Source organism: Alligator sinensis, unplaced genomic scaffold, assembly GCF_000455745.1.
Source record: "Alligator sinensis unplaced genomic scaffold, ASM45574v1 scaffold432_1, whole genome shotgun sequence".
Classification (NCBI taxonomy): Eukaryota; Metazoa; Chordata; order Crocodylia; family Alligatoridae; genus Alligator; species Alligator sinensis.
The window spans coordinates 875,001-881,201 of NW_005841998.1; positions in this window are offsets into that span (position 1 = coordinate 875,001).

Here is a 6,201-nt window from a genome sequence, read left to right on the forward strand (position 1 = left end):
ACCATGCAGCTGAGTGAGTACTCCTAAAGCGATTCCTTCCCGTTCATGACAAAACAAGGTAAAGGGTTTCTTATAATTAGGAAGTCCAAGAGCGGGAGCGAGAGCGGGGGCTTGCTGAAGGGCCACAAATGCTTGTTTGGCTTCAGGAGTCTAAGGGAGGGGTTTCGGGGTGGTATCATGAGTGAATGCTTGCAAGGGTTTTGCAAAAGCAGCATAACCCAGGATCCACTGTCTACAATAACCCGTTGCACCTAAGAATCCCCTCATCTGTTTTCTAGTCATAGGTTTGGGAATGTTGAGGATAGCTTCAACTCTACTAGGGGAAAGGTGTCGTTCTCCTGCTGAGATATCATGCCCTAAATAATGTAAATATTTTTTCTGATTCCACACTAGTTTGAACCGATAAGCAAGTGAACAGACATTCATTTTTGAAACTGCAAAGCCAGCCAGACCCCTGCAGTGGCCCATACCAGTAGCCGGGGGGGCAATAGAGCATGTCTCCAGCCATTGCCAAAGGCACCGAAATCCAGCCAAGCAGGGCTCATCCTTGACTGGCTGCCCACCAACCCTGCCCCCTCCGAACCTTTGCAGGCCCCCCCCATGTGGGGGGACAGTCCCTCCAGCCCAGGGCTGGCTGGGTCCCTGTGGAAGCAGGGGGTATCCCCTAAGACGGAAACCGAGAGCAGGGGTTATTAGAAATTCCTCACCTGGTACCTAGGCAAAGCATTTTGGCCCGGTAAGGGCTGGAGAGTTCCCCTGTGTCCTTACAGTGGCAGTGGCCAAATGGCAGGAAAAGCAAGAGCCTTTATTTATGAGCTCCTGCTCTTGCTGCATTGGAGGACGCCCAGGAGCCAGCCATATAACTAGACATCTGGCACAGGTGAAAGGAGGAGAAAGAGCGACACGAGGACAATGCATGGAACTGTGCAGTGGTGAGCGTGAAGTGGACTCGGACCAAGTTCACAAAGGGAGAGCCTCCATAGTTTGGGAGTTCGAAGGAGCACCCAGTAACAGGTACCTGATCCTCTGGAGAAGTGGTAGGTAGAGAAAGCCCCAGACACCCTGCCCAAGATGGGTGGAGAAAGTAAGGATTTATCCTCCCTGATCAGGGCATGACATAATTGACAGACAGGTAATCCACCAGGTTTGGGGAGTGGCTGATTCATTAGCAGGAATCATGTTCTGCAGTTAATATCTTATGGAAGCTGGGCACTTTATTGCGTGAGCAGCCTTAGCCCTTAATGAACTAAAAATATTTTGATTATGCAATTAAATTAATTGAACTAATGCTCAATGAATTGCAGACACTTTCTTGATTTCATTAATTACCGCTCATCACTGATTGTTGAACAAAATTAATTGGACTGATTGATTCCCTTAATGCTTAATGAATTGTGGACCCATTGTTTTGATTTTATCGATTGACATTGCTTTGGCTCCACTGATTATTACTGCTTCTTAACCAACCAGTTAAGCAGGCACTAAGGTAGACTAGCCACTGGTCTGAATTGCCACCATTCTTGCCAGAATCATATCAATAACCACAGCAAACTAGCATCGAGACTACAACACCTTGGGGGAAGTAAATTGGACAATGACATATACTCAGTTGGCATATGGAAGGGGTGTGAGGGAAGGTGGAGTCCCACGTAGCACCTTCGCACGTGTCTAGCACCCAATTCAATCAATGACCAGGAATCCTTCCAGTAATATTTAAGACCAAGGCATGGCAGGTGAAAAGAGTGTCCATTTCAGGGAGTGGAGCACGCTGGGGGTCAAGCTGTACAATCCTCAGAGCAGGCAGTTTGGGGGCCTGAGCTCTCATTTATTGCAGCACAGGTTGCACCTGCAAGATCGCTCACAGTCCCTCAACCTTTTGGAAAGTTCCCTGCCCCTGGCAGGGTCCCCCCAGCCCTGCCCCTGGTGCATAAAAGCAACTCCTCCCTTGTTACCAGACTTAATATTAGACTTGAGGGTGGGGGAAGAAAATGCACCCTGCCCTGCACCAGACCCCAGCCAGGTGCTGCCCCCACGCAGGGGGGGAGGGAGAAAGCCCAAAGTGGGGGCTTTATTCCCCACTCCTGCTTGAAGCCAGGAGTGATTTCCCCTAACCATGCCCTCTTCTTAGCCTCTGGGGCAGCTGAGGAAGGTGGTGGGGAAACCCACCCCCTGGTCCAGCATTGGACCCTCAGCCATGGTCTGCCTGGGAGGCGGGGAAGGAAGCCTGCAGAGGCTTTCCCCCTCACTCACCTGAGTCAGGAGCCAAGAGCAAGCTGGGAGCTGAGGGCATGGCCAGGGAATTCACCCCTGGCTCCTGGGTGGGTCCCAGCTGAGGAGGATGTGGGGGTTGGCAAAACCCCCTGGCCTAGCACCAGACCCTAGCTAGGGTCTGCCGGGGTGGGGTTGGGGGTAGTTCATGGAAGCTTCCCTCCTCTCCACCTGGCCCGGGACCCAGGACCTGGGAGCAATCCAGGAGTTAAGGGCATAGCCAGGGGAATCGCCCCTGGCTCCTGGCTGGGGCCCAGCTGAGAAGGAGAAGGGGAATCCCCTGGCCTGGCACCAGCCCCCCAACCAGGATCTGCCTGGCATGGGTGGGGAGAAGCCCATGGAGGTTTTTCCCCACCCCCACATCCAAGCCAGGACTGGGAGACATGGCCAAGGGTTCCCAGCTGGGGCCCACCTGGGTCAGCTGAGGAGGAAGGGGGTGCAGAAAGCCCCTGACCAGGCACTTGACCCCCAGATGGGGTCTGCAGATCCCAGCCGGGGATCCAATGCCAGGCCAGGGGCTTTCCCCACCCATCCTCCTCAGCCAGCCCAGCTGGGGCCTAGCCAGGAGTCAGGTCTAATTCCCCTTGCCACACCTCCAACTCCTGGCTAGTTCTAAGCTCCCAACTTAGGCTGGGGAGGAAGCCTCCACGGGCTTCCCCCCACCTCCTGTGCCAGGCAGAACCTGGGTAGAGGTCCAGTGCTGGACCAGGGGGTTTCCCCACCCCCTCCTCCATTCCTCTTCAGCCAGCCTGGCCAGGCCCCAGCTAGGAGCCCAGGGCGATTCCTCTAGCCATGTCCCGAGCTCCTTGCTCCTGCCCTACTCCCAGCTCAGGTGGGTGCGGGAAGCTTCCACAGTTCCTCCCGCCCACCATGCCTGGCATGCCCCAGCAGGGGTTCCAATGCTAGGCCAGAGGGGTTCCTCACCCCCCACTTCTAAGCCATCCAGGAGCCCAGGGTGATTCCCTTAGCCACTGCCACAGGTCCTGGCTCGGGCAGGGGGAAAGCTTCTGTGGGCTTCCTCACCCGTCTCCCCTGTCAAGCAGACCCTAGCTGGGTGTCAGGTGCCAGGGTTTCCCCACCACCACCCCTTTCTCTGCCAGCCAGAGCAGTGATAGTGCTCCAGCTAGGGAGCAGAGGGGTGGGGGAGACCCTGGTCCACTGGAGCAGGCAGCACAGGATGCTGGGGGACTGTGAGTTAAATTGAACCATGAGGGGATCTGGGAGAGAAGTTCCATAAACTGGTTTGATCTAAGCCAGTTCAGTCTGATACTACATCCAATCAGGTTTATCTTAAACAACTTTCAGCCATTTTGAAAGTGGTTTAAGTGCACTGAACTTCTGTTCTGTTACAGGTTTAAACCTGTTTCTGACCACTTAAACCAGTTTATGTACAATTTCAGTCCCTAGTTTAGCCGAGTGAGGACAGACCATTGCCTATTATCAGATTCTTATGCCTTTTTCCTGAAGTATTTAGTTCTGGCTACTATGAGAGACAGGATAGTGGTTTAGATGGACTATTGACCAGAACTCCAGAAGCAAATGACATACATAGAAGACCACAAAAGTGCTATTCAATATGATCAGGTCTAGATTTAGAGCCAGAGGGAAATTATCCATAATATTATTAGGCATTAGAAAGTTTATGATAAGTAAAATAGAACTGATACTATATACAGATTTGACTCATGATCTCTGACTGGAGCCGTTAGTTTTTTTTTAATTTTATTAAAGTGAGAACAAAATGAAGCAAGGCCAGGATAGAATCCGCCACATTGCAAGTAAGAGTAAAAATAAAAATTCAAGTTCTAATAGACTAAGCAGAATGCTGAGTTATGCCTTTAAAGTACTGCAATAGGGCTTTTTCTTTTCAGGCAATCCTATTGTCTGAAACCAGTCCTGGCTGTCCGTAGACAAGTCATTACCTTCTTTTACTCCAGCTTGATAAGAGTATCAAAATAGTGTTACAAATCTAAGAGAATTCTAACAAATTACAGTATATGTTGTTTACCAGCTTCTTCTGTCAATTGTTTGGCTTATATAACAATAAAGGAGCAGAGGATGTTATTCTGTGATAGAGAAATTACTACTCTTCAACTTAAGTATCCTACACCATGGAGAACACTCGTCAGCGCTTATCAAACAATAAATAATAATACCGTTTGAGTATTTACAACTAGTTGTTGTATCCTGTAGTGTAAACCCAGAAACCTATAGCATCGTACATCTTATTAAAAATGCTTAATGGTTCTACAACCTTTCCCCATTTTGTCACCTAATAATTTTATAGAACATTAGAACTTTGTGAGATTTAGAAAAATAGCTTGCAAGCTGAAATTTATTTAAGTGTACAATAACACTTGGGTACAGATGTTTCAAGTAGATGGTTGTGAATTTATTCCTTTTCTACCATAAAGCAAAGCAATTTATCATTTGCTTCCTTCACTTACCTCAGAGCCAGGAGAATAGTTTTTCAAATGTTCAGATTTGAATGTTGACTTGTCTGCCTATTTTATTTACTTTGACCATCCTCTTTATAACCACCCTTTGTGTACTTCAAGGTCATTATCAAATTCCTCTTAATCTCTCTTCTCCTGACTAAATAATCCCACTTCCAAAGCTTTTCTTGTAAATCATGTTTTCTAGACCTCTAATAATTTTTGTTGCATTCTGCTGGTCTCTTACCAGTTTATCTACATCTGTCTTGAAGTGTAATGCCCAAAACTGGACACAGTACAAGAGATGAGGTCTCATCAGTGTTAAACAGAATGAAAGAATCACCTCCCTTGAGTTGCAGGTACCACTCCTATTAATACAAATCAGTAAGCCAGTACTGTCCAGAGGGTGGGTTGGGCAACAGTGCCAGTGTTGTCTGGGGGCAGGGAGGGCCACATGCCAGGGGGTCACCCGTGCAGACTACTATCAGTGCAGTGTGGCCCAAGGGCCGCACACTGATATTATTTGTAGCACTGAGCTTCACAGAAGTTGCACAGCCCTGCAATACATTATTGGTTTTTTTTTTTTGCAACAAGAGCATTCTGTTGACTCATATTCAGCCTGCAGTCCACTTTAATCTCAGAGTCATTTTCTGCAGTACTGCAAGGTAACCAGGTATTCCTCCGTTTATGCTTGTGCATTAGATTGTTTTTATTAGAGGGAGTTTGCATTTGAAGGACAGAATTGACATGTGTGTCATTTTTAGATGTCCAAACCAGAATGAGACATTGTGATGGTTTCCATACTTCTCAACATTAAGATCTGTCATGGTTTGACATCAGCATGTGTGCATAAAAGCATAATTTCCTTTTATTTGGTAGCAATTTACTAACTTCTGATTTCAGTCCTGGAAAAAAGAAGAAACTGATACCCCATGCCCTTAGTAATATTGACTAGGGACAGACATTACACATAAACCAGTTTAAGTGATCAGAAACTGGTTTAACCCTGTAACAGAACAGATGTTCAGTGCACATAAACCAATGTGAAAATGGCTGAAACTGGTTTGAGATAAACCTGGTTGAATATAGTATCAGACATAACTGATTTGGGTCAAATCGGTTTATGCGATGTCTGTCCCAGACCCCTTGCTGGTTTAAGATAAACCAGACTCCCCCAGCATCCCAGCATGCTGTCTGGGCTGGGTGGGGCTCTCTGCTCCACAGCAGAACTGGCCCCTCCCCTCTGCTTCCTGGCTGTAGTTCTGGCAGAGACTTGCAGGCACAGAGCATCTGCCTGGCTTCTCCCGCTAAGCAGGGATTATTCCCCGCACCCCTCTACCTTAGACAGACACCTCAGCATTAGCTAGCAGACCACATGCTGGCTACAGTCTGTGCTGTGGGAGGTGATAAAGGCAAACAGGCTTTTTTGGAGCTAATCAACAGGTAACTTAATGTCCTTCCTGTTTAAGAAAGAGGCTTTGTTTTCTTAATGGGTTGA